At 43.2% G+C, this 26,369-nt stretch overlaps 3 non-coding genes and 1 pseudogene across 4 annotated transcripts; 3 read left to right on the forward strand and 1 right to left on the reverse strand.

Moving 5' to 3' along the window:
* The first annotated feature begins 75 nt into the window (after positions 1–75).
* Positions 76–1,940, forward strand: LOC100396506 (tetraspanin-6 pseudogene; annotated as a pseudogene). Its single transcript, XR_013534719.1, has one exon. The product of XR_013534719.1 is annotated as a tetraspanin-6 pseudogene (transcript).
* An 8,514-nt stretch (positions 1,941–10,454) lies between these two features.
* On the forward strand, positions 10,455–10,526 carry TRNAA-UGC (transfer RNA alanine (anticodon UGC)). Its single transcript has one exon. It is a non-coding gene; the product is annotated as a tRNA-Ala (tRNA).
* A 9,398-nt stretch (positions 10,527–19,924) lies between these two features.
* On the reverse strand, positions 19,925–19,997 carry TRNAK-UUU (transfer RNA lysine (anticodon UUU)). Its single transcript has one exon. It is a non-coding gene; the product is annotated as a tRNA-Lys (tRNA).
* A 5,757-nt stretch (positions 19,998–25,754) lies between these two features.
* Positions 25,755–25,826, forward strand: TRNAA-AGC (transfer RNA alanine (anticodon AGC)). Its single transcript has one exon. It is a non-coding gene; the product is annotated as a tRNA-Ala (tRNA).
* Positions 25,827–26,369: the final 543 nt, after the last annotated feature.

Below are 26,369 nucleotides of genomic sequence, written 5' to 3' on the forward strand. Positions count from 1 at the left end.
CATGCCTGGGACCCCAACGCCGGCGAAGAGGGACTGGGCCCCGAGCTAAATGCTCAGGCATCTCTCCGGCGCTGGGGTCGGAGTGCGGGACTAAGGCAGCCAATAGGCTGAGCTGGGACCCAGACTTGCCAGCGTTCGAATTCGATGCAGGAGGCGAGCTGGAGCGTTAAGCCCCTATAGAACGCAGACGGTGACCCTGGACCTTTACAGAGGCAAGCAAGGCTTGCCCGGCCCCTTTGAGAGCACACTTCCATAATAGTGTCTTTCTTTTCACTGTTTCATAAGAGAGGAGTGTTTCGCAGATCACTGGCGTTATCCTTCTAGCAGTTGGCATTTGGGGCAAGGTGAGCCTGGAGAATTACTTTTCTCTTTTAAATGAGAAGGCCACCAACGTCTCCTTCGTGCTCATTGGTACTGGTACCGTCATTGTTCTTTTGTGCACGTTTGGTTGTTTTGCTACCTGCCGAGTTTCTGCATGGATGCTAAAATTGTATGCAATGTTTCTGACTCTCATTTTTTTGGTCGAACTGGTCGCTGCCATCGTAGGATTTGTTTTCAGACATGAGATTAAGAACAGCTTTAAGAATAATTATGAGAAGGCTTTGAAGCAGTATAACTCTACAGGAGATTATAGAAGCAATGCAGTAGACAAGATCCAAAATACGTTGCATTGTTGTGGTGTCACCGATTATAGAGATTGGACAGATACTAATTATTACTCAGAAAAAGGATTTCCCAAGAGTTGCTGTAAACTTGAACATTGTACTCCACAGAGAGATGCAAATAAAGTAAACAATGAAGGTTGTTTTATAAAGGTGATGACCATTATAGAGTCAGAAATGGGAGTCGTTGCAGGAATTTCGTTTGGAGTTGCTTGCTTCCAGCTGATTGGAATCTTTCTCACCTACTGCCTCTCTCGTGCCATAACAAATAACCAGTAGGAGATAGTGTAACCCAGTTGATCTGCGGGGCTATTCCTCCCTGCCTTTAAGGACATTTAGAGTCCCCCCTGTGAATTAGAAAATTGCCTGGCTGGAGAACTGACGACACTACTTACTGATAGACCGAAAAAGTACACCAGTAGACTGATTCAATCAAGATGTATGTAGAACAAGAAACTACACCAATAGGCTGATTCAATCAAGATGCGTGTTCGCTATGTTCTAAGTCCACCTTCTGTCCCATTCATGTTAGATCATTGAAACCCTGTATCCCTCTGAAACACTGGAAGAGCTAGTAAATTGTAAATGAAGACTGCTTTACTCTTGACTGTTATTTTTCTTAGTTGGGGGGCCTTTGGAAGGCACTTTGAATTTGCTATTTCATGTAGTGTTACAAGATGGAAAATTGATTCCTCTGACTTTGCTATTGATGTAGTGTAATAGAAAATTGACCTCTCTGAACTGGCTCCTTTCCAGTCAAGGTTATCTGGTTTGATTGTATAATTTGCACCAAGAAGTTAAAATGTTTTATCACTTGCTGTTCTGCTGACAGGCAGAGAGTTGCATTGTGTAATTTAATTTCAGTCAGTCATTAGATGGCATCCCTCATCAGGGTTGCCAGATGGTGATAACAGTCTAAGGCCTTGGGTCTAAGGCACCCAAGACTGAAAGGGACTATTGATGTTCTATGATACATCAGGTTTCAGCACACAATTTACATTTCTTCGCCTCCCAATTGGAACATTTATTATGATGTTCATTATTTTCCCTCTTGTTTGAAACTTTCTAATTATTCAGTGGTGTCCGAATTACTGTATTTTCCTTAGGAATTTAGTGGAACTTATCTTCATTAAATTTAGCTGGTACCTGGTTTATATCACTTAATTGTCAATATTATGGTCAACTGTAAGTCTTGGTTTTGGTTTGTGCCTTTGATTAACAAGTATAACTCGTATACAATAAATACTGTTTTCCTCTAAAAAATAAAAAGAAAGAAAATTATTACAAAAAGCCCACTCGGGTAGTGAGCTTAGTTCAGTGGTGGAGCGCGTGCGTTGTGTGTGTGTGAGGCCCTGGGTTTGAGCCCCAGCACTCCCACGTGATAGTGCAAACTCACTACCGAAGTCTAATTCTCAAGTAACATAGATTTCCACGTCATTATCTTTTTCTGTCCGATTTCTGCACATATAGAAAGTAAAAACGTAACCAGTGGGTCGTCTCCACTTACATCCGATTTCTGCACATATAGAAAGTAAAAACGTAACCAGTGGGTCGCCTCCACTTACATCGATTTCTGTGCTGCCATCCTCCCCATCACCTAAGGCCATTGCAATCGCAGAAGGAGGGTGAGAAAGAAATGAGCGGGAAGAAGAATGGAATCTCAGCGGGGTCTCCGGAACCCAAATAAAAGCGCGAGCATCAACAGGCGGTTCACATTCGCTCTCATTTTGTGCTATGATTAAAGAGATGAAAAGACGAAGAAGGAGGGAGAAAAGAGCCCGCGGGCATAGTTTTTTTGTTTGTTTTGTTCTGTCTTGAGACGGAGTCTCGCTGTGTGGCCCAGGCTGCAGGGCAGCGGCGCAATCTCGGCTCACCCCAACCCCAGTCTCTGGGATTCAGGCCATTTTCCCGCCTCAGCCTCCCCAGTAGCTGGGATTACAGGCCTGAGCCACCGCGCCAGGCATCTTTTTTTTTTTTTTTACGTTGTTTTTGTTTTCTGGGCCAAAGAACAGAGGAAAAGCATCTGTCCACTGATTCCTCCACCTGCGCAGACAGCGCAGCCGCAGGTGCGATCCGGTCCTAAGCCAGGGACTGCCCGGCTCTCCAGCCGCTGGAGATGGAGGGGAGGACGCCGCGCAGCCGACCGAAGACTGCGGGGAAATCAGAGCCTTCGACATGCGAGAGGCAGAAACCGACACGGAGTAACGCTCCCTGCTGATATTCCATACAGTTGATTCACTTTCCTGTATTTCCTCAGCCAATTTTCCTCTTTAAAATGAAACATTGCCTGGAAACCTCATACGAAAAACTAGGAAAAGGTTTTCTGTCACAATGGAAAATAGATGCGAAGTAAAAGGTGAGTGGGTCGCAGGTGGGCTGAGCACTTCCTCAGGTCAAAACAAAACATTTCCTTCGTTTTTTTCTCTGTCAATCCCATCACATCTGCTTTGTGCGACCGGGGAACTCCAGGAAATCCTGTCCACTGACGGCACCTTCTGGGGGTTTCCAATGCTGTGTTTCAAAACGGCTGCCCTCTGCGTGCACGCTTGCTGTTGGATCAAAGCATCTGCGAGAGGCCGCAGAGTGTGATGTCTGTCACCATCCTCCCGTCTAACACTGTATCAGGCTGGGATGTCCTTACTTCTTGATTCTTTTGTCCAGTGAAAATATCCATAACCAGCGTCCAGGAGGGGTATTGTCTGGTGAAACCTGCTTAGCTGAGGATTTCCTGTGCGCTCCCCCTCCCCCCGCCGCCGGCCAATCACATGTTTGTTATAAAATATATTGTTTTTGCTGGAAGGTAAGGCAGACATGCCACGTATTTTCTTGTCGTTTCGTACTTATTTCTCCCCCTTCTACCCACTGGTCCTCTCTAGAGACTTTAAGCACATAATGGCATGTTAGTCACAGTGGAGAGCAAGGGGTGAGGGATTAGGGTGCTACCATGGGAATGCCAAATTCCAGGCCCCACCGCAGATCTATGGAGTCAGAATTGCTGAGGGTGGGGCCCAGCCACCTGTGTTTGAATAAGCCCTCAAGTGACTCTGATGCTAAAGTTGAGAGCACTGATCTAGAGGGTTCAGAAATAGGTCCCAGAGCCAGGCACCTGCTGAGGAGGAAGAGCTGCTCCTGGGGTTCCCTGACTATTCTCAATAAAAAGCTCGAACCACCTAGGAAAGCCAGGAAGATTTATATTTGCCTTACATCAGGGGAGAGGATTGTTTTCTTATCTCTTTGAGACCTTCAGTGTTTTAGGTGACTGGAGGTCACACACAAGTGCCTTTGATTTTCCTGTGGAAGAACTCACAGGAGTTCTTTTGAGCCAGGAGACTCTTTCGCACCAAAATACCTGGAGCCCTCTCAAGCTATTTTGGCCTTTCCATTTGAAACCCAGGCTTGGAAGTTTCTAAGCCCTAAGGAAGACACTATAATCATTCTCTCTCCACCCTCAGGGTTGGGACTCAAGAAAAGTCTGTGATCCAATTTGAGTTCATTTTTGTATAACGCATGTAACTTAGGTTGAGATTCTTTAAAATTTTTATTTTTATTTTTTGAGACAGAGTCTTGCTCTGTCGCCTAGGCTGGAGTGCAGTGGCACCATCTTGGCTCACTGCAGATCAGACGTCCAGGTCCTCGGCAATCTTCCCACCTCAGCCTCCTGAGTACCTGGGAACGTAGGTGCATGCCACAATGCCCAGCTACCTTTCTTTTTTTGTAGAGATGAGGCTCATCTGAGACTCCTGGGTTCAAACAGTCCTTCCACCTCGCCCTCCCAAAGTGTTGGGGTTACAGGAGTGAGCCACCGTGCCCAGCCTTCTTGTTTATTTGGTCACGTATTTTTGCTTCTCCATCATTTGCTGAAACGTTTGTTTTTCCTTGGTAGAATTACTACTTATACAACTTTGTGAAAAACCCACTGAGAATATTCCTGTGGGTTTATTTCTCCGTCCTGCTCGGTTGATCCCCGTGTCTAGCTTCTTGCCAGTACCACGTGGTTTTAATTACAGCAGTAATGATACAATCGTACAAGATTACAACCATGTAATACAATAGCCTTGAAATCAGGTAGACGGTCTGTTCCCCTAGATTTTAAATAAATGTTTTAACTATTCTAATTCCTTTGACTTAGCATATAAATTTTAAAATGATTTTGTTTATATCAATACATATCTTGCTTGGGTTTTGATAAGAATTTCATTAAACCCACATATCAGTTTGGGGAGAACTGACGTCTTTACCGTGTTGAGTTTTATAAAGTGTGAACAATGTACGTCTCTCCATTGCTGTGGGTTTTCTTTGGCTTCTTTCTCCAGCGTTGTGTACATTGTAATTTTCAGCATACAAGTCTTATTCAGGGTTGGTCAGATTTACATCTAAGTATTTCTATTTTGTCAGGGATTATATACGATATTGTGGTTTTAAACTTATTTTCACTTGACATAATAATTGCACGTATTTATGGGATACAGAGACAAATTTTTAAACATATGTACAATAGGTAATGCTCAGTCTGGGCAATTAGCAAATCCATTGCCTCAGATATTTGTCATTTCTTTGTATTGGGAATATTCAAAGTCCTCTCTTCTAGCTATTTGGAAATACATGGTATTACATTGAAAGGTATTACATTTTAAAATAGTTTGTGGTGATTAAATGTTCATTGCCATTATTTGGAAATATAATTTATTTTTGTAGAATTTTCTTTTACTCTATGACCTTGCTAAACTAAATTTTTAGTTCCAAGAGGAACAGTTTGCTGTTTTTGGCTTTTATCTTTATGTCTTTTATTTCCTTTTCTTGCCTCATTGTACTGGCTAAAACTTCTAGCACTAAGTTAAATAAGAGTAGTATGAGTGGACACCTTGGTATTCTTTACTGTGGCTCATGCCTGTAATCCCAGCACTTTGGGAGACCAAGGTGAGTGGATCACGAGGTCAAGAGTTCAAGGCTGGTTGCAGTAGCTCTTGCCTGTAATTCCAGCACTTTGAGAGGCTGAGGCAGGTGAATCACGAGGTCAGAAGTTAAAGATCAGCCTGGCCAAGATGGTGAAACCCCATCTCTACTAAAAATACAAAAATTAGTCGGGCGTGGTGGCAGGCGCCTGTAATCCCAGCTACTCGGGAGGCTGAGGCAGGAGAATTGCTTGAACCCGTGGGGCAGAGGTTGCAGTGAGCTGAGATCGTGCCATTGCACTCCAGCCTTGGTGACAGAGGGAGACTCCGTCTCAGTAAAATAAAATAAAACAAAACAAAACCAAATAAAATAAAATAGTTCAAGACCAGCCTTGCTAACGCAGTGAAGCAAACACAGCGAAATGTTTGTATTTTTAGTCTCTACAAAATGCAAACATTAGCGGGGCGTGGCGTTGTGTGCCCCCTAATTCTATCCACTTGCGGGGCTGGGGCAGGAGAATCTCTTGAACCTGGGAGGTCGAGGTTGCAGTGAGTCGTGATCGCGCCACCGCACTCCAGCCTGGTAGACAGAGGAAGACTTTGTGTACGGTGGGGGGTGGGGAGAAGAGAATTCTCCAGTGAAACTTTCTTGAACCTGAAGAGTCTGTGTTTTGTTTTGTTTGTTTTGTTTTTATGTGACAAATTAAAATCCCTTAGTACTTAACAGGGTTATAGAAAAATATATTTCGTATTGAGTGCGTTGTGGTAGTTTATGATTTTCAAGGAATTGGTCCATCTTATCTAGTTTTCGAATTTGTGTGTAAAGCGTTGTTCATAGTCATCCTTTACCCTTTTGACGTCAGCAGAATCTACAGTGATAACCTCTTTATTCCTGATATCGGTAATTTGTGTCATCACTCCTCTTAAAATTTCTCAGTCCTGCTGGAGGTCTTCTTTTATTGATCTTTTAAAGGAACTAGCCCTTGTTTATTTTTCTATTGTTTTTTGTTTGTGTTCAGTTTTATTGATTTTTTCTCATTTTTTATTTCCTTCTTTCTATTTGCTTTGGGTTATTTTGCTCTTTTCCCCACCTGAGTTCTTCAAGTAAGAGCATAGATAGCTAATTTGAGAGTGTTTCTAATGCGTACACTTAGTGCTGTACATTTCCTTTTAGTTGTCTTGGAAATTTTGATATCTTGTGTTTCCACTTTTATCCAGGTCAATTTATTTTTTGATATCTACAAAGGCTTTCTCTTTGTCCTGTGGACTATTTAGTAGTGTGTTGTTCATTTTCCAAGTGTTTGGATTTTTTTCTGTTGTCTTTCTGTGACTGATTTTTAGTCTGATTTCATTGAGATCAGGGGTCATACCGTACCAGTCAATTCTTTTAAATTTGTTGAGGCTCAAGATAAGTTCTATCTTGATCTATGTTCTGTGTGAATTTGAAATAAATGTGTGTTCTGCTTTTCTTGTGTGGACTGTTCTATACATGGTGACTGAATTCTGTTGGCTAAAGATAATTTTGGTTTCTTCAATGTCCTTGCTGATTTTTTGTTAAGTTGTTCTATTATTATGGGAGAAGTGGTCTCCAATGTAATTTTGAATTTGTCAATTTTTTTAGTTCCATCTTTTTTTAAAAAAAATTTATTTATTCTGTTTATTTATTTATGAGACAGAGTCTCACTCTGTCACCCAGGATAGAGTGCAGTGGCATGATCTTGGCTCACTGCAGCCTCCACCTCCTGGGTTCAAGTGATTCTTGGGCCTCAGCCTCCCTAGTAGCTGGGACTACAGGCTGTGCCAGCACGCCTGGGTAATGTTTGTATTTTTAGTAGAGATGAGGTTTCACCATCTTGACTGGGCTGGTCTTGAACTTCTGACTTCGTGATCCACCTACTTCAGCCTCTCAAAGTGCTGGGATTACAGCCAGGCTGGTTTCTAACTCCTGGCTTCAGGTGATCCGCCAGCTTCAGCCTCCCAAAATGCTGGGATTACAAGCATCCTTAGCATGTGGGAGGCCCTGGATTCAATCCCCAATGCCTCCACTCTTTTTTTCCCTATGATCCACTGTAGGAAGTTCTCCATCATATTCCCCACCTATTCAAAGTGAACGTGTTAGCCTCTGCATTACTCTCTCGTACAGGGAGGTTATTCATGTTCATTCACTTAAGGTTATTTGTTGCTTAGGATTATCCACCTCTCCTCTCTAAGGAGTTCCAGCGATCACCAACATGGATCACGCTCTATAGAAGCAAGTAGTATTCCTTGCCATCGAGCTGGTTTCCAGTTTACATGAAATCATCAGAAACCATGGAATTCTGTGACCTAAGTCTGATTTTAGATCAGAAGGTTAAGGCTCAAGTTCTTTTGTTTCTTTCTTCTAACTGCTTCCTTGCCCGGGTTACAAAAGCCCTAAAAGCTTTCATAAAGGATTCCACTGCCAGTGGTTAATGATTGCTGGCGATGCACTGGTGGTCACGTTTTCCACTAGAGACCCACAAACTCTGAAATTCAGTCCAAACTATTTAACTACAAACGTAACAACAAATAACAAACGTAATGACAAATGACGAAAGATCTCAATCACCTCAGCTGAAATTTGGTAGGGAGAAAATTACTTCTCTGGGTCTTTTAAGAAAGTTCCTGGTCTGAAATTGCAAGCTCTCTGAGTTCCAGGGTCCAAGATCCATCTAGAGAAAAGCTTATTTATTTCTTTGTTTATATAAATAAAAATAATGAACTTTTATTCTTCCAATCCCAGAGGATCATTTTCTACCTCACTGAACTTACTCTCTAGGAATAACTTCCTTCTTCGCTCCTGAACAGCTCGTATCTCCAGATTGGAACTCTGCACAATTTCTAATTTGGATATCACAGTACTAAGCAGAAATTCACAGGGGGATATTTGGGAAGCATCTTAGTCCTATTTTGCTAAAAGAAAATCTCCTTTTATTTTCAGCTCTATTTCATTCAAACAAAGGATTAAAAATTAAGTTACTAAACACCCTGAAGGCAGAAAAGCAGCCTCTTCGTCCATCTGCAGAAGCCAAGCAACCCAGTGGGCTTCTGCCTGCATCCCTCTTTTCCTCACTTTCTAAACGCTGTAACCTTCCACCATCTACCATGGGGTCACAGCCTTCCCTAAAGTCAATTTGAGGTTAACCCACTTGACTTGAGAGGGATTCATTCACCTGTGCCATCTCTGCATCTGTAATGTGAGAAATAAACTCACCCACCCAAACCAGAATGGACTCTGAGACCCAGAGGACAGCAAAGTGAGACTTTTTTTTTTTTTTCTTTTTTTTGAGACAGGATCTAGCTCTGCCGCCAGGCTGGAGTGCAATGGCTCGATCTCGGCTCACTGCAACCTCTGCCTCCTGGGTTCAAGCGATTCTCCTGCCTCAACCTCCTGAGTAGCTGGGACTACAGGCGCCTGCCACCACACCCAGCTAATTTTTTGTATTTTAGTAGAGATGGAGTTTCACCATGTTGGTCAGGATGGTCTCGATCTCCTGACCTCGTGATTCTCCTGCCTCAGCCTCCCAAAGTGCTGGGATTACAGGCTTGAGCCGCGGTTCCCGGCCCTAAGTTTTCTTCTGACTGTGACTTTCCTCAATCAAATCTAACCTTTAGTCTTCTGACTGAGTTAACAACAAATATGAAGCATTTTAAGTAGGAAACAGCTGAATTTCAATAGCTTTGTGTCATCTCTGGGAGAAATTGAATGAAAAACCAGAAGTTGATTTCTTGTCAAGCATAATAGAAGAAGGAGATCCTAACAGCTCAACGTTTTACAGCCACATGGAAACATCTTGTGGCAGTTATCTGACACTTTTCTAATATTTTGAGTTCCATTTCAAGTACTATGCAGTATTCTAAAGACTCTGCATCCCGCCTCTTCTCGGAGAAAACACCAAATGTCAGATGACGTTCGAGGGGGCGCCCGAGGCTCCGGGGGCCCTGGATGGGGAACCGCCGTGGCTTCCGCGGAGGTTTGGACGGTGGCATTCGGGGCCGTGGATGCGGCCGGGGTGGATGCGGCCGCAGAGCTCGCGGAGGCAAGGCCGAGGATAAGGAGTGGACGCTCGTCACCAAGCTGGGCCGCCTGGTCAGGACATGAAGATCAAGTCCCCGGAGGAGAGCGACCTCGTCTCCCTGCCCGTCAAGGAATCTGAGATCACTGACTTTTTCCTGGGGGCGTCCTTCAAGGCCGCGGCTTTGAAGATTCTGCCGATGCAGAAGCAGACACGCGCCGGCCAGCGCACCAGGTTCAAGGCGCTTGCTGCCATCGGGGACTACAGTGGCCGTGTCGCCGCCCAGCTCTCCATTGTCCCCTTGTGCAGAGGCTACTGGGGGAACAAGGTCAGCAAGCCCCACACTGTCCCTTGCAAGGTGACAGGAGGCGGTGGCTCTGTGCTGGGGTGCCTCATCCTCGCGCCCGGGGCACTGGCTGCGTCTCGCCCAAGAAACTGTCATGATGGCACGTGTCGGTGACTGCTACACCTCAGCCAGGGGCTGCACTGCCACCCTGGGTAACTTCGCCAAGGCCACCTTTGATGCCATCTCTCACACCTACCTCTGGAAAAAAACGGTATTCACCAAGTCTCCCCATCAGGAATTCACTGACCACCTCGTCAAGACCCACACCAGAGTCTCCGGGCACTGGACCCCGGCTCCAGCTGCGTCTACAACATAGGGTTTTCATACAAGAAAAATAAAGTGAATTAACCGTGGGAAAAAAAAAAAAAAAAAAAAGAATCTGTATCCCCTCCTTAGTATCTTCTACTCAGAGCAGCTGCAGACTCTCCGCATTATTCACTGCTACCAGCGAACTCACGGAGCCAGTCTCAGAAAACCAAAGTTACTCCCCGAAAATTACTACAAAGGGCGTATCAGGAAGGGGGGTGTAGCTCAGTGGTAGAGCGCATGCTTTGCATGTATGAGGCCCCGGGTTCGATCCCCGGCACCTCCAAATAGGTGTTTTTGCTCTGACAGTGCTCAAACCTAATTCTCAAGCGACATAGACTTCTGTTTCCTCAACTTTTTCTATCCCACTTCTGCACACATGGGGAGTAAAAACAATGCGTTGCCTTCACTTATCTCCCATCTCTATGCTGTGAGCCTCCACATCACCTAAGGCGATTGCAAGGGCAGAAGGAAGAGGAAAAGAAATGACGAGAAAGAAGAATGAGATCCCAGCAGGGTCCCCTGAACCCACACAAAAGCGCGCACGTCCGCAGGCAGCTCACTTGGGCTTCGGTTTTGTGCTGTGCTTAAAGAGAGGGAAAGACTAGTCAGAAGGGGAGGAAAGCGCCCCGCGGGCATTTTGTTGCTGTCATTATTTTTGTTTTCTGAACCAAATCCAGAGGCAAAGCATCTGTGCCCGGATTTATCTCCCGGCCACCTGCGCAGAGAGCGCAGCCACAGGTGCGATCCAGTACTGAGACAGGGGCCGCGTGGCTCTCCAGCCGCTGGAGATGGAGTGGCAGGACCACGCTGGACAACCGAGGAAGACTGTCGGGGAATTAGAGGCCTTCCACCCCGGAGGTGAGGAAATCACAGAGCAACACACTCCCTACTGATACTCCCTACGATTGATTCATTTTTCTGTATTTCCTCAGTCACTCCATTTTCCTCGTTAAAATAAAACACTGGGGGCCGGGAGCCGTGGCTCACGCCTGTAATCTCAGCACTTTGGGAGGCTGACGGGAGCGGATCACCTGAGGTCGGGAGTTCAAGACCAGCCTGACCGAAATGAAGAAACCCCGTTTCTACTAAAAACACAAAATTAGCCGGGCATGGTGGTGCGCGCCTGTAGTCCCAGCTACTTGGGAGGCTGAGGCAAGAGAATCGCTGGAACCCGGGACGTGGAGGTTGCGGTGAGCCGAGATGGTGCCATTGCACTCCAGCCTGGGCAACAAGAGCAAACTCTGTCTCAAAATAAAATAAAAAATAAAACATTTCCTGGAAACCTCTGTTAAGAGCAAACAGAGGCCCCATATGAAAAAGTAGAGCAAACTTTTCTGTCATGATGGAAAACAGATGCAGAGTAAAAGGTGAGTAAATTACAGGTGTATTGGCATTTCTTCTGATTAAAAAAAAATTATTTGTTCTTTCTCTGTCAATCCCATCACATCTGCTTTGTGCGACCAGGGAACTCCAGGAAATCCTGTCCACTGACGGCACCTTTTGGGGGTTTCCAATGCTGTGTTTCAAAACGGCTGCCCTCTGCGTGCACTCTTGCTGTTGGATCAAAGCATCTGCGAGAGGCAGCAGAATGTGATGTCTGTCACCATCCTCCCGTCTAACACGGTATCAGGCTGGGATGTCCTTACTTCTTGATTCTTTTGTCCAGTGAAAATATCCATAACCAGCGTCCAGGAGGGGTATTGTCTGGTGAAACCTGCTTAGCTGAGGATTTCCTGTGCGCTCCCCCTCCCCCCGCCGCCGGCCAATCACATGTTTGTTATAAAATATATTGTTTTTGCTGGAAGGTAAGGCAGACATGCCACGTATTTTCTTGTCGTTTCGTACTTATTTCTCCCCCTTCTACCCACTGGTCCTCTCTAGAGACTTTAAGCACATAATGGCATGTTAGTCACAGTGGAGAGCAAGGGGTGAGGGATTAGGGTGCTACCATGGGAATGCCAAATTCCAGGCCCCACCGCAGATCTATGGAGTCAGAATTGCAGAGGGTGGGGCCCAGCCACCTGTGTTTGAATAAGCCCTCAAGTGACTCTGATGCTGCAGTTTGAGAGCACTGATCTAGAGGTTTCAGAAGGATGTATAGGCCAGGCACCTGCTGAGGAGGAAGAGTCGCTCCTGGGGTTCCCTGCTTATTCTCAATTAAAAAAAACTCAAACCACCAAGCAAACCCAGTGAGGTTTGTATTTGCCTTACATCAGGGATGGGGTGGATTTATTATCTCTTTGAGACTGTCAGTAGTTTAGGTGATTTTGGTGGTCACACACAAGAGACTGATTTTCCTGCAGAAGGACTCACCAGTTTCTTTGAGCCAGGAGACGCTTTCGAGACCATTTTCTTTCCTTTCTTATCACTACACTCGCCCTTCTCTTTCTCTCTCTCTCTTTCTTCTTTTTCTCTTTCCTTCTTTCCTCTCTTTTTCTCTCTGTCTCCTTTTCCTTTTCTCTTATTTCTTTGTCACATAAAAAGTAAATCCATGACCCAATTCGCTGCCTTCAGTGCTCTCTTATTTCATTCCTGTTTGGTCAGCCTCTGTATCAGCTAAAGCAACTGACACAGCAGGAGAGGAAAGGAAGAAAAAGGAACCAGCATGTACAGGATCTCCGTTTCAGTGGATCACGTTTCAGTGTCAACTGTAAAATTATCTGCATAGTGCTAGATCCAAAAGATTATCTTCCATGTTTTTTCCTCACAGTTTTATAGTTTTACATTTTACATTCATATCTGCCATCCATTTTTTTTTTTTTTTTTTTTTTTTGAGGCAGAGTTTCGCTCTTGTTGCTGAGGCTGGAGTGGAATGGTGCAATCTTCGGTTCAAACAAGTCTCCTGCCTCAGCCTCCCAAGTAGCTGGGATTACAGGCATGCACCACCACACCCAGCTAATCTTTTTCTATTTTTTTTTTTTTTTTTTATAGTAGAGATGGGGTTTTGCCATGTTGGTCAGGCTGGTCTCAAACTCCTCACCTCAGTTGATCCATTCGCTTCAGCCTCCCAAAGTGCTGGGATTATAGCCATGAGTCACCTGACCCACCACGTGCGATCCATTGAATTTTGTGAAGGCATGAGACTTATTTTTCCTTCATGGAATTACCGTTTATGCGACTTTGTCAAAAACCAGTTAAGAATATTTGTGTGCATTTATTTTTTCATTCTGCTCTATTAATCCATGTACCTTAATTACTGTAGTAATTACCATCTTAATTACTGTAGTAACAATAGAATAGCGCAAGAATACAACACGGTAATGCAATAGTCTTGAAATTAGATAGACTATTCCCTCTATATTTTAAATAATTTTTCTAATTCCTTTGACTCAGTGGGAGAAACCTAGCGGGAGGTGATTGGATCGTGGTTGGTGATTGGCTTCCCTTGTGCTGTTCTGGTGGTATTGAGTGAGTTTTCATGAGATCTGATGGTTTTATAAGTGTTTGGCAAGTTCCTCTTCCGCTCATACTTCTTTCTCCTGCTGTCATGTAAAGAAGGTCCTTGCTTCCCCTTTGCCTTCTGCCATGATTTAAGTTTCCTGAGGCCTTCTCGGCCTTGTGGAACTGTGAGTCAGTTAAACCTATTTCCTTTATAAGTTACCCAGTCTTGCCGGGGATGGTGGCTCATGCCTGTAATCCCATTACTTTGGGAGGCTGAGGCGGATGGATCATGAGGCCATGAGTCTGAGACAAGCCCGGCCAATATGGTGAATCTCTGTTTCTACTAAAAATATAAAAATTACCAGGTGTGGTGGCATGTGCCTGTAGTCCCAGCTGCTCCAGAGGCTGAGGCAGAAAAATCGCTTGAACCTGGGAGGTGGAGATTGCAGTGAGCCAAGATCATGCCACTGTATTCCAGCCTGGGTAGCAGAGGGAGGTGCCATCTAAAAAAAAAAAATACACAGTCTCAGGTAGTGTCTTCATAGCAGTGTGAAAACAAACTAATACACATTCTGTCTTTTACCATGAAGCACAGTGTTAGCTGTTCTCTATTCCTATTTTTCTGAGACTTCTTTTTTTTAATCATGAGTAGCTATTAAAGTTTGACAAATGCTTTTTCTACTTTGATATGATTGTGTGTGTGTGTGTTTTTATCCTGTTAATGTGGTGAATTGCAGTGATTGTTCTTAAATCTACCTAGTCTCACACTCCTGGAATAAACCCCACTTGGTCATGGTGTATAATGCTTCTTGTATATTGCTGAATTCTATTTGATAACATTTTGGTAAGTATTTGTGCACCAATACTTATTATTTTGTACTGTATTTACCTGGTTTTGGCATCAGGATAATATACCTTCATAAATGAATGGAAGTTTTCTGTCTTCTGTTTATTAGAATAGATTGTGTAGACCATGTTTTAATTCTTTAAGTGCTTCTTAGAATTCTTCAGTGAAATTTTCTTGCAGTTAAAGATTACTTTTTTTAAAATTATGTTACAAATTTAATTCCCTTAATAGTTACAGGGTTATAAAAAAATATATTTCAGCATGGCACAGTGGCTCACTCCTATAATTCCAGCACTTTGGAAGGCCAAGGTGGGTAGATCACGAGGTTAGGAGTTTGAGACCAGCCTGCCAAATGGTGAAACCCCGTCTCTACTAAAAATACAAAAATTATAGCAGGGGGTGGGAAGGCTGGAGAAGGATAACATTAGGAGAAATACCTAACGTAGGTGACAGGGGGATGGAGGCAGCAAAACACCATGGCACGTGTGTACCTATGCAACCATCCTGCAAGATCTGTACCTGTACCCCAGATTTTAACAAAAACAAACAAAAATACAAAAACTGGCCAGGCGTGGTGGTGCATGCCTGTAATCCCAGCTGCTTGAGAGTCTGAGGCAAGAGAATTGCTTGAACCCGGGAGGCAGAGGATGCAATGAGCTGAGATTGTGCCACTGCCCTCCAGCCTGGGAGACAGAGCAAGACTGCGGTTCAAATATATATATATTTACACACACACACACACACACACACACGTATTCCATATTGAGTTTAGTTGTGTTAATTTGTGTTTTTCAAGGAATTAGTCTATCTCTTGTCAAATTTGTGTGTAAAGAGTTGTTCATGATATAATGTATCATACTACATATAATATATAAAATATTGTATTAATATATTATATTAATGTTATATAATAAATGATATGATTATAACATGTATTTATATTATTTAACAATTTATGTCATATTAATTATATTATTAGGATATGCTATATCGGTATATACTCTTAGGATACAATATATTCCCTCATATATATTTTAGGATATGATATATATATATATTATATATATGTTCCTGATAATCTTGAGGGTGCTTTTCTGCCTCCATTTTTTCGCCCTAGCCTGCCTCTTCCCTTTCCCTGCCAGCTGGTGCTTGACTCCTCTCAAACATCTCTCCTGTTTACTTCTGAACTTTTCACAAAAGTGCAGGGCACTCCCAGTCTCGTTTATGCACATTTTAAGCACTGTGTTAAGATTCACATGTAGCTGCTATTTTAATTTCCACATAGCGTTCTGTTTTTCCTTTTTCCCCTTCTTTGCATGCTCGACTTTAAACATTTCTGCAGCACAGGCTGAGGCTGAGTCCAGCTGGGGAGAAACGCAAGGCGAGATAAACCGAGAGTCGAGGAATGTTGTTTCCTACTGGGAAGGCTCCGACCTCACACAGAGGAGTAAAAGGTTTTTAAGAGAATCTCTTTTTTTGAGACAGAATTTCACTCTTGTTTCTTGTTGCCCAGGCTGGAATGAAATACCGTGATCTCCGCTCACTGCAACCTCCGCCTCCCAGGTTTAAGCGATTCTCCTGCCTCAGTCTCCCAGGTAGCTGGGATTGAGGGCACCCGCCACCACGCCCGGCTAATTTTTTGTAATTTTAGTAGAGATGTGATTTTACTATGATGGCCAGGCTGGTCTCGAACTCCCGACCTCAGGCGATCCACCCTCCTCAGGCTGTGAAAGTGCTGGGAATACAGGTGTGAGCCATCGCGCCGGGATAAATTTTTTGGAGGAAATTATCCAAAAACATATCCTTTTGATATCGGCAGAGTCTACAGTGATATCCTCTTTTTATTCCTGATATTGGTAATTTGTGTCATCTCTCTTCCTAAGATTTCCCAGTCTTACTAGCAGTCTTCTTTTATTGATCTTCTAAAGGAACTAGTTTTTTTGAATTGTTGTTTGTTTTTCTGGTTTTTTTTTTTTTTTTTTTTAATGCTCAGTTTCATTGATTTTTGCTCTTATTTTTATTGTTATCTTTTTTCTATTGGCTTTGGGTTGATTTTGCTTTTGTCACCACCTGGGTTCTTCAAGTAAGAGCTTAGATGACTGACTCGAGGCTTTTTTCCCCCCTAATGTATGCTGTCAGTGCTATGCATTTCTCTCTCAGTGTTTTTGGAGGTTGTCTTGAAAATTTTGATATATTCTGTTTTCATTTTTATTCAGGTTAATTAATTAATTAATTTTTGAGACGGAGTTTCTCTCTTGTTACCCAGGCTGGAGTGCAATGGCGCGATCTCGGCTCACCGCAACCTCCGCCTTCTGGGTTCAAGCAATTCTCCTGCCTCAGTCTCCCGAGTAGCTGGGACTACAGGCACGCGCCACCATGCCCAGCTAATTTTTTGTATTTTTAGTAGAGACGGGGTTTCACCATGTTGACCAGGATGGTCTCGATCTCTTGACCTCGTGATCCACCCGCCTCAGCCTCCCAAAGTGTTGGGATTACAGGCGTGAGCCACCGAACCCGGCCAATTTATTTTTTATATCTATGAAGGCTTTCTCTTTGTCCTACAGACTGTTTAGGAGTGTGTTGTTCATTTTCCAAGTATTTGGGTATTTTTCTGTTGTCTTTTGTGACTGACTTTTAGTCTGATTTCGTTGTGGTCAGGGATCAGACTGTATGAGTCAACTCTTTTAAATGTGAGGTTTGCTTTATGGCCCAGGATATGTTCTATCTTGATCTATGTTCTGGGTGGATTTGAAATGAGTGTGTGTTCTGCTTTTCTTGTGTGAACTCTTCTATAAACGTTGACTGATTCTGTTGGCTGAAGATGATTTTGAGTTCTTCAATATGCTTGCTGATTTTCTGTTCAGTTGTTCTATAGATTATTATGACAGAAGTGTTGAAGGCTCTAATGTAATTGTGGATTTGTCTATTTTTAAACATTTTATCTTTTCTTTTTTTTTTGTGACGGAGTTTTGCTCTTGTTACCCAGGCTGGAGTACAATGGCACAATCTCAGCTCACTGCAACCTCCTGAGTTCAAACAATTCTCCTGCCTCAGCCTCCTGAGTAGCTGGGACTACAGGCACGTGACACCACGCCCAGCTAATTTTTGTATTTTTAGTAGAGACAAGGTTTCATCATGTTGACCAGGATGGGCTCAATCTCTTGACCTGGCAATCCACCTGCCTCGGCCTCCTAAAGTGCTAGGATTATAGGTGTGAGCCACCGTGCCTGGCCTATCTTTTTTTTCCTTACATATTTTACAACTCTGTTTGGTTTATACGTATTAGGATTGTTATGCCTTCTTGGTGGATTTTTAAATTTTTTCTTTGTTCTAAGCAACCCCCAAAAATTGACATGTGTTAAAAAATAAAAATAAAACCAGTGAGGAACAATTGGTGATTTTAATGCAGAAACTAAATAATCATTAATAAATAAAGCTCTGTTTTGGAATAAAAAATTTTTTCTTTGTTCTAAAGTTTATATTAGGCCAGATGCAGTGGCTCATGTCTGTAATCCCAGCACTTTGGGAGGTAAAGGCAGGTGGATCACCTGACATCATGAGTTTGAGATCAGCCTGGTTAACATGGTGAAACTCTGTCTGTACTAAAAATACAATTATTAGCCAGGCATGGTGGCACATGTCTGTAATTCCAGCTACTTGGGAGTCTGAGGCAAAAGAACCACTTGAACCCAGGAGGTGGAAGTTGCAGTGAGCAGAGATCATGCCACTGCACTGTAGCCTGGGTGACAAGAGTGAAATTCCATGTCAAAAAATAAAGTTTATATTATATTAATATATTCACTTTTGCTCTCTTTAAATTAATATTTGCATGTTACACGTTTTTATCCTCTTAATTTCAACCTGTCTGTGTAATTATATTTGAAATGTTTCCAATAGACAGCATGTAGTTGAATTATATTTTCTAATCTATTTATGTCTGTCTTTTAATTGGTGCACTTAGACCATTTACATTTAATGTAATTATTGATATGTTAGGGGTTAAGTCTAGCAGTTTTTGTTTGTTTGTTTTCTATTTGTACTGTTACTGCCTTTTTTTTTTTTTTTTTTTTGATATGGAGTTTCAGTCTTGTTGCCCAGGCTGGAGTGCAATGGTATGATCCTGGCTCATCACAACCTCCACCTCCCGAGTTCAAGACATTCTCCTGCCTCAGCCTCCCGAATAACTTGGATTATAGGCTTTCGCCACTGTTCCTGGGTAATTTTGTGTTTTTAGTAGAGACGGGTTTCTCCATGTTGGTCAGGCTGGTCTCAAACTCCAGACCTCTATTTGCCAATGGCAGTGATTTTTTCTTTTATCATTTCTTTTCTGTCTAGAGAAATTTAGCTATTTTGTTTAGGATAATTCTGCTAGCAGGTAATTATCTCAGTTTTCTTTGCTCTGAAAATATCTTGAGTTCTTCTTCAGTTCTAAAGGGTATTTTCTATGGATACAGAATTCAGAATCAACAATTCTGTTCTTTCCGTCCTTGAAAACTGTTGTGCCACTCTTTCTGACCTCTGTGATTTCTGATAAGATATCCACTGTTATTCGAATGGTTTTCTCTGTAAGGTGTGTGTCTCTTTTGTTGCTTTCATTATCTCTTTATCTGTTTTTAGAGTTTAAAACTTTTGATTGATTTTGTTTTCAGTCAACCGTTGAAGGAGACTCTTCTCTAAAAATTACATAAGAAAGCAAATCTCCAGGTCAACAATCTCTACATAGTTTAGATTTCTGTATTCTGGTGTTTGGAAAACAGCTTCACTAAGGCAATCCCTTAAGGCTGGTAATTTCATCATGTAAATGTTTTCACATCTGCAAAGCATGAAGTAGCAAAGCTTTAGTCACTGTAGGAACAAGTATCTGAACCTCTTCTTGTGCTTAATTGGTATAAACTCTCCAGGGCAGCAGTTCTCCACCTTTTTGGCACCAGAGACCCCGTTTCATGAAGGACAATTTTTCCATGGATGAGGGAGCGGGGGCTGGGGGATGATTCAAACACATCAGGTTTATTGTGCACTTTATTTTTATTGTTATTACATTGTAACATATAATGAAATAAGTATCCAGCTCACCATAATGTAGAATCCCTGGAAGCCTTGAGATTGTTTTCCTGCAACTAGATGGTCCCATGTAGCAGTTATGGAAAAGAGTGAGGGATCCTCAAGCCCTTAGATTCTCATAAGGAACCCACAACCTAGAGAACAAGTTAGGGATCATCAGAAATTAGATTCTCACAGGGGGCCCACAACCTAGATCTTTTCATGCGCTCCTGTGAAAATCTGACGCCTCAGCTCATCTGGGAGGAAGGAGATCATCTCAGGCCGTCACAGGAGCGATGAGAGCTGCTTTAAGTACAGATAAAACTTCCTGCTCTCCTGCCGTGATGCTTGGTACCCAGTTAGTGTACTGGAGGTTGGGGACTCCTGGTCTAAGGTAAAACGTCTGAGTAGTCCGCCTGAACAGGGACTTGAACCCTGGACCCTCAGATTAAAAGTCTGATGCTCTACCGACTGAGCTATCCAGGCTCTTGAGTTTGGTGTTCCAAGGAATATCTAATCTAGGTCTCTCTATTTTTTTCAGTTCATTTTATGTTTCGTGTTACAGTTTGTAAATCACAGGACTTGAGTTCTCCTCATTTCCAAGACCCTGTTTAAGGGAGACATTGTAATCGCTAAGAACATTTTCTTTTTCTCTTTTTAAACATCTCCTTTGTGCAGGTTTTCGTAACCTGAGATGCGGCATCTTCTGCGAAAAGCGCTGCGGAGCTGCTGGGTACAGAGCGTTTCCTTCCTGCCAATTGCCGGCGACCTAAACCTGTCCAGGCAGCAGCGCAGCTTTTGTTCCTGTCTCTCAGTAGGGTGTTCCTGCAGTCTTTGTAGGAAGCGGGGAAGGGAGACGAAGGAGGAGGAATTTGAAGACGCAAAAGAACTTTCCATAGGACCCCTTTCTGTCGGTGGATGGAGCTGCCACCTGCCACCCAGGCGTCACTTTGGCAAGTGGGCCTCAGGCGGGCGGTCTGGCTGGCCAGGGAGGGAAGCCCACGAGAAAAGTGTCTTTGGGTTTAGCTTTCAGTGCCGCGTTTGCTGGTCACCGTCCAATGGTTTTAGAAACAGTGGCGTTAAACACAGCAAGCCTTTTTCTGCCAGATTTTCGTTCTTCGAACACAGATAGACAAAGGCAGGAAGTAATAATGGATCTTTTCTTTCTTTTTTTATTTTTATAGATTTTTTTTCATCTATGAATTTTTAAATTTTTAAATTTTTATGGGAACATAGTACATATATATGTATGTATATGATACATGGGATATTTTGATGCAGGTACACAACATGTAATAATCACATTACGGTAAACAAGGCATCCAGCACCTTAACACCTTAACATTTCTTTATGTTACAAACATTCCAGTTATACTCCTTGAGCTATTTTTAAATGTACAGTAAATTTTTGTTGACTGTCATCACCCTGTGGTGCTATCAAATGAGAGCTCTTGTTCCTTCTATTTTTTTCTGTCCATTAACCATCTCACCGCCCACCCCAATAGCCTTCCCAGCCTCGGGTAACCATCATTCTACCTCTGTCCTCATGAGTTCCATTGTTTTATTTTTGGCTTCCGGAAATGAGAGCGAATACGTGAAGTGTTACTTTCTGTTCCTGGCTTAACATAATGTCTTCTAGTTTGGGAAGGAAAAGTTAAATATTATATTTGAGCTTAAATGAACGTGGTCACAAACCATGGCCACCAAGTCCCGGAACAGGTCGTGTGAGCCCCTTGAGGTGTTCATCCCGCGCTGTTTTGGAGAAACCTCTATTTCAATCTATTCCCATATGTTAGTTATTGAAAAAAAACCAGACAATTGCAAAAACAAATTGACTTTTTTTGTGTTCCTTGAGCCCTGTTGTGAAAAGCTCTGGTGACTGGGCCTCATGCCAAACAACTTGTTGCAAAAGGAGTGAGGGTCCCAGACTGCGCCAAAGCTTCACGAGACCTCTCCTCGTCTGTGCACAGGTGGTTGGCGGACTGCGGAGCTGCTGCTGCCCGGTCGGGTGATGAATCCTCCATAGTCTGGTGAGTTGATATATATATATATATATATATATATATATATATATATATGTATATAATTTCCCGCACAGAACGTAGTTCCATCGACTTAGCAAATGACAGGATCTCATTCTTTCATGACTGATAGTACTCCATTGTGTATATTACCACATTTACTTTATTCATTTATCTGTTGATGGGCACTTAGGATTTTTCTGGCTATTGCGAATAGTGCTGCAGGAAACACCAGAGTGCAGATGTCTCTTTGATATACTGATTTCCTTTCTTTTGAGTATATGCCTAGCAGGGGTTGCTGGATAATACGGTACAATTTTTAGTTTTCTGAGCAACCTCTATACTGTTCTCCACGGCAGTTGTGCTAATTTACATTCCCACCAAGAGGATACTGGGGTTCCCCTTTCTCCACATTCTTGTCTGTCTTTTGGATGAAAGTCATTTTAACTTGGGTGAGATAATATTTCATTTTAATTTTGATTCGCACTTATTTGATGAGCAATGGTGTTGAGCACCTTTTCACATATCTGTTTGCCATTTGTATGTCTTATTCTGAAAGACATAGACAAAAGAATGGAAAACCGATATATGAATAGAAAACCTTTATTCAGTGAGTTTTCTTTATCTCTTCCTTTCAGTATAAGCCCCACTCCCCAACACACACACACACACGCACACACACACGCACACGTCAGGTCAATAACCAGACCGTAAGGGCTGCAGATCTTAATTCTTTCTGTGTGTGTGAGTGAATGCTTGCTGCACACTGGATCACACCTTACAGGAAATGCTGCGTTTTCCAAATTCTAAAGTTATGAAGATTATTAGGGTAATGCATTTTGGGTTTTTTGTAAAATGCCTAATAAAGTAGCTACATTGGGAGATTCTTTCTTTAAAGGTCTAATACATCCACCAATTTGATTCAGGTCTTGGCAGATTGTCTGGTTTCATCTAAATAAGTAAATACTGCTATTTTTTCAAAGCTCAATTATGGAAGCCTTTGTGTACAGACACCCTCCTCCATTCATTTCCTCAGTGAAATTATCTAGACATATTATCGATGTAGCGAGATTAAGAATGTCATGCTTTCAAATCTGTCTTGGATTCCTCACAAAATACTGTTGTTAGAAATATTCAGTCTGGGCGCGGTGGCTCAAGCCTGTAATCCCAGCACTTGGGGAGGCCGAGGCGGGTGGATCACGAGGTCAAGAGATCGAGACCATCCTGGTCAACATGGTGAAACCCCGTCTCTACTAAAAATACAAAAAATTAGCTGGGCATGGTGGCGCGTGCCTGTAATCCCAGCTACTCGGGAGGCTGAGGCAGGAGAATCGCCTGAACCCAGGAGGTGGAGGTTGCCGTGAGCCGAGATCGCACCATTGCACTCCAGCCTGGGTAACAAAAGCGAAACTCCGCCTCAAAAAAAAAAAAAAAAAAAAAAAAAAAGTAGATTCAGGGAGTACGTGTGCAGGTTTGGGACAAGGGTGTGTTGCGTGCTGCTGATGTCTGGGGCACCATTGGACCCGTCACCCATGTTGTCGGCATGGTACCCGACAGGCAGTTTTTCAGTCCTGGAGCCCTCCCTACCTTCCACCTGTTACGGTCTCCAGTGTCTTTTTTTCCAGGGGGAGCTCTCCTTTAGCTTACAGGCTTTCCTCCCAGGAGGAAGCACCACCGAATCTTTGAAACGGAAAACGTCAGAACATGTGAAACAATGATGCTCCCTCTCCTGACGCTGTTGTGTCCACTCCTTCACTGCAGAGTTTAGTTCCTGGCTCATATTTCTGTACCTGAAATTTCATCATCATTATTACTAACTTGGAGAAGAGAGCCTTCAGAGGATTGTCACTTCTGATCATCTCGCAGTTCATAATTCTAAGGAATTGCTATTAGGAATTTTAGATGAAGTTTTATTCCTCCTGGAGGCCTCCTTGCCCGCCTTTTCTCTCACCCCCGCTTTCAAGTTGTTAAATCTCCAATTACGAAGTTAAAAGTTTGAAAACAGAAACTCAGCGTTTCCCCACTACACGTTAGTCTTCACATTGAAAAAAGCTACTTGTGTGTGGCCGCGTGGCCTAATGGTTAAGGCATCTGATTCTAGATCAGAAGATTGAGGGTCTGAGTCCCTTCATGGTTGTGTCTTTGCCGTTAGAAAACAGCTTTACTTTCTGCGTGTTTTCGGGAGCTTTCTGCAAGCCAGTAAAGAAAAAAAAAAAAAAAAGCCTCAGAGGCATAAGTAATTAGGGATGGGTTTAGTTTTTCCAGTTTATGGTCTTGTCCCACTTGTTTCATGAATTTAACAAACACAAAAGTAACTTTTTTTTCTGTTTTGAGATGGAATCTCACTCTGTTGTCCAGGCTGGAGTGCAGTGGCACAGTCTCGGCTCACTGCAACCTCCGCTTCCTGGGTGCAAGCGATTCTCCTGTCTCAGCCTCCCGAGTAGCTGGGATTACAGGTGCAGGCCACCACACCTGGCTAATTTTTGTACTTTTACTAGACAGGCTTTCACCATGTTGGCCAGGGTAGTCTCGAACTCCTGATCTCAAGTGATCTGCCGGCCTCAGCCTCCCAAAGTGCTGGGATTACAGGCGTGAGCCACCTTGCCCAGCAGAAAACTACCACCTTAAAAGTAAGGACTATCATAAGAGTAGAAATATTGAGTGCAGGGCATGTGGGAACTCCATAAAATCTTCTAAATTTTTCTGTAAATCTAAGACTGTTCTACAATTATACTCTATTTATTTATTTTCTGATACAGAGTCTTGCTCTCACCCCCAGGCTGGAGTGCAATGGGGCAATTTTAGCTCAAGGCAACCTCCACCTCCTGGGTTCCAGCAAGTCTCCTGCCTCAGCCTCCTGAATAGCTAGAATTACAGGCATGCGCCACCACGCCGGGCTATGTATTTTTTTATTATTATTTTTTTTTAGTAGAGACAGGGTTTCACCATGTTGGTCAGGCTGATCTCAAACTCCCGACCTAATGATCCACCTGCCTCAGCCTCCCAAAGTGCTGGGATTACAAGCATAAGCCACAGCCCCCTGCCTCAATTCTACTCTATAAAATAAAAATAAATTAAAAAAAAAATACATAGCTGTTTAAAAAAAACTTAGAGCAAAGATTTTGTCCTAGAAAGCAAATGCATTTCTAACAGGATTCTTGTACTAATATATTAACCCCTTATCAGATAAATAATTCGCAGATATTTTCTCCCATTCCATAGTTGCCTTTTTTCTCCGTTGACTGTTTTCTTAGTTGTGAAGAAGCTTTTTAGTTTGCTATAGTCTTATTTTTGCCTTTGTGGCCTGTACTTTTGGTGTCATACTCAAGAAATCATTGCTTAGACCAATGTCAAGAATCTGTCCTCCTGCTTTCTTCAAGGAATTTTAGTTTTGGAGCTTAAGTTTAAGTTTTAAATTCGTTTTTAGTTGATTTTTGTGCATTAATGTCTTATCTCCTCACCTGGATCTAGGTTTCCTCTGCAACATTCACAGAACTAGTGTTTACATTCTCTGGCTCTACCGTGTGTGTGTGTGTGTGTGTGTGTGTGTGTGTGTGTGTGTGTTGGCAGCTTCATAGGCAGAGAAGGTTTTTTTTTTTCTTTTTTGAGACGGAGTTCCACTGTTGTTACCCAGGCTGTAGTGCAATGGCGCAATCTCGGCTCACGGAAACCCCCTCCTCCCGGGTTCAAGCAATTCTCCTGCCTCGGCCTCCCGAATAGCTGGGATTACAGGCCCACACCAGCATGCCCAGCTAATTGTTGTATATTTAGTAGAGACGGGGTTTCACCTTGTTGACCAGGATGGTCTCGGTCTCTTGACTTCGTGATCCAGCCGCCTCGGCCTCCCAAAGTGCCGGGATTATAGGCGTGAGCCACCGCTTAAAACAGGAGAGAATCTGAAGACATACCAGAAGATTCAACCCTGGGCCTTTGCTCCAGGTGGGCGGAAACGGACACAGACAGTTCTTGAACTAGATGACAGCTGTGGGAGATCCAAGGGTCTTTTGGTCTAGAATGTTTTTCTCCTCTTGACACAGCTTCAAGACAAGATTCCGTTCAGAAGTTTCAGAAACACGAGTTAAACATAGTGGACTTAAACCTATCACGCCTTAAGCCCTCACTTTTAGACAGTGGTGTGTAACAAATCAGGAATATAAGGCAATTTCACGTGGGGGCAGGTAAGGGATTGTAGCTCAGTGGTAGAAAGTGTGCACAGTAAGTAGGGGGTGTAGCTCAGTGGTAGAGCGCATGCTTAGCATGCCTGAGGCCCTGGGTTCGATCCCCAGCACCTCCATGAGGGGTTTTTCTTACAAATCACTGAACACTTTGTTTCAGTGTCTTCTCATTTTTCTTTGTGCATACCCTAGCTTGTGTTTTTCCTCCTCGCAGCGAAGGTAAACCATTTGGTACTCATTCCTTTGTACTATGGGTCCTAACAATTCTTCAGCCTCCCAACCTGGCTGCTCCAGCACAGCGTTAGTCATGTACCGAAACAGAGAAGCTGCTTATTCAGAATCCCCTGACAGTGAAGCAACAGGCTTGCCAGCCACAGAAGACTGGTTCTCCTTTGCTGCTGTTTCTCATTACTATTAAGAAGTCGCGGGGAGGGGAGGGGGGAAGAGACAGAAAGAGAAGAAAAAAAAAAATCGCCCTTGGAAAAAATTCTTTAGATTTCTCTCCTCCCCGCCACCCCCGCCCCGCCCGTGTCTGTGTGGATGGGCAGACTGAAGACTCGGGAGAAAAGTTTCTTTCTCATTTCTTTTCCGCATTCTCCCCTCCATTTCCACGACAGAGAATGTTGGTTGGGCGGCGAAAGGGCGGTCAAAAGCCCAGTCAT

Source organism: Callithrix jacchus, chromosome 4 (assembly GCF_049354715.1).
Source record: "Callithrix jacchus isolate 240 chromosome 4, calJac240_pri, whole genome shotgun sequence".
Lineage (NCBI taxonomy): Eukaryota > Metazoa > Chordata > Mammalia > Primates > Cebidae > Callithrix > Callithrix jacchus.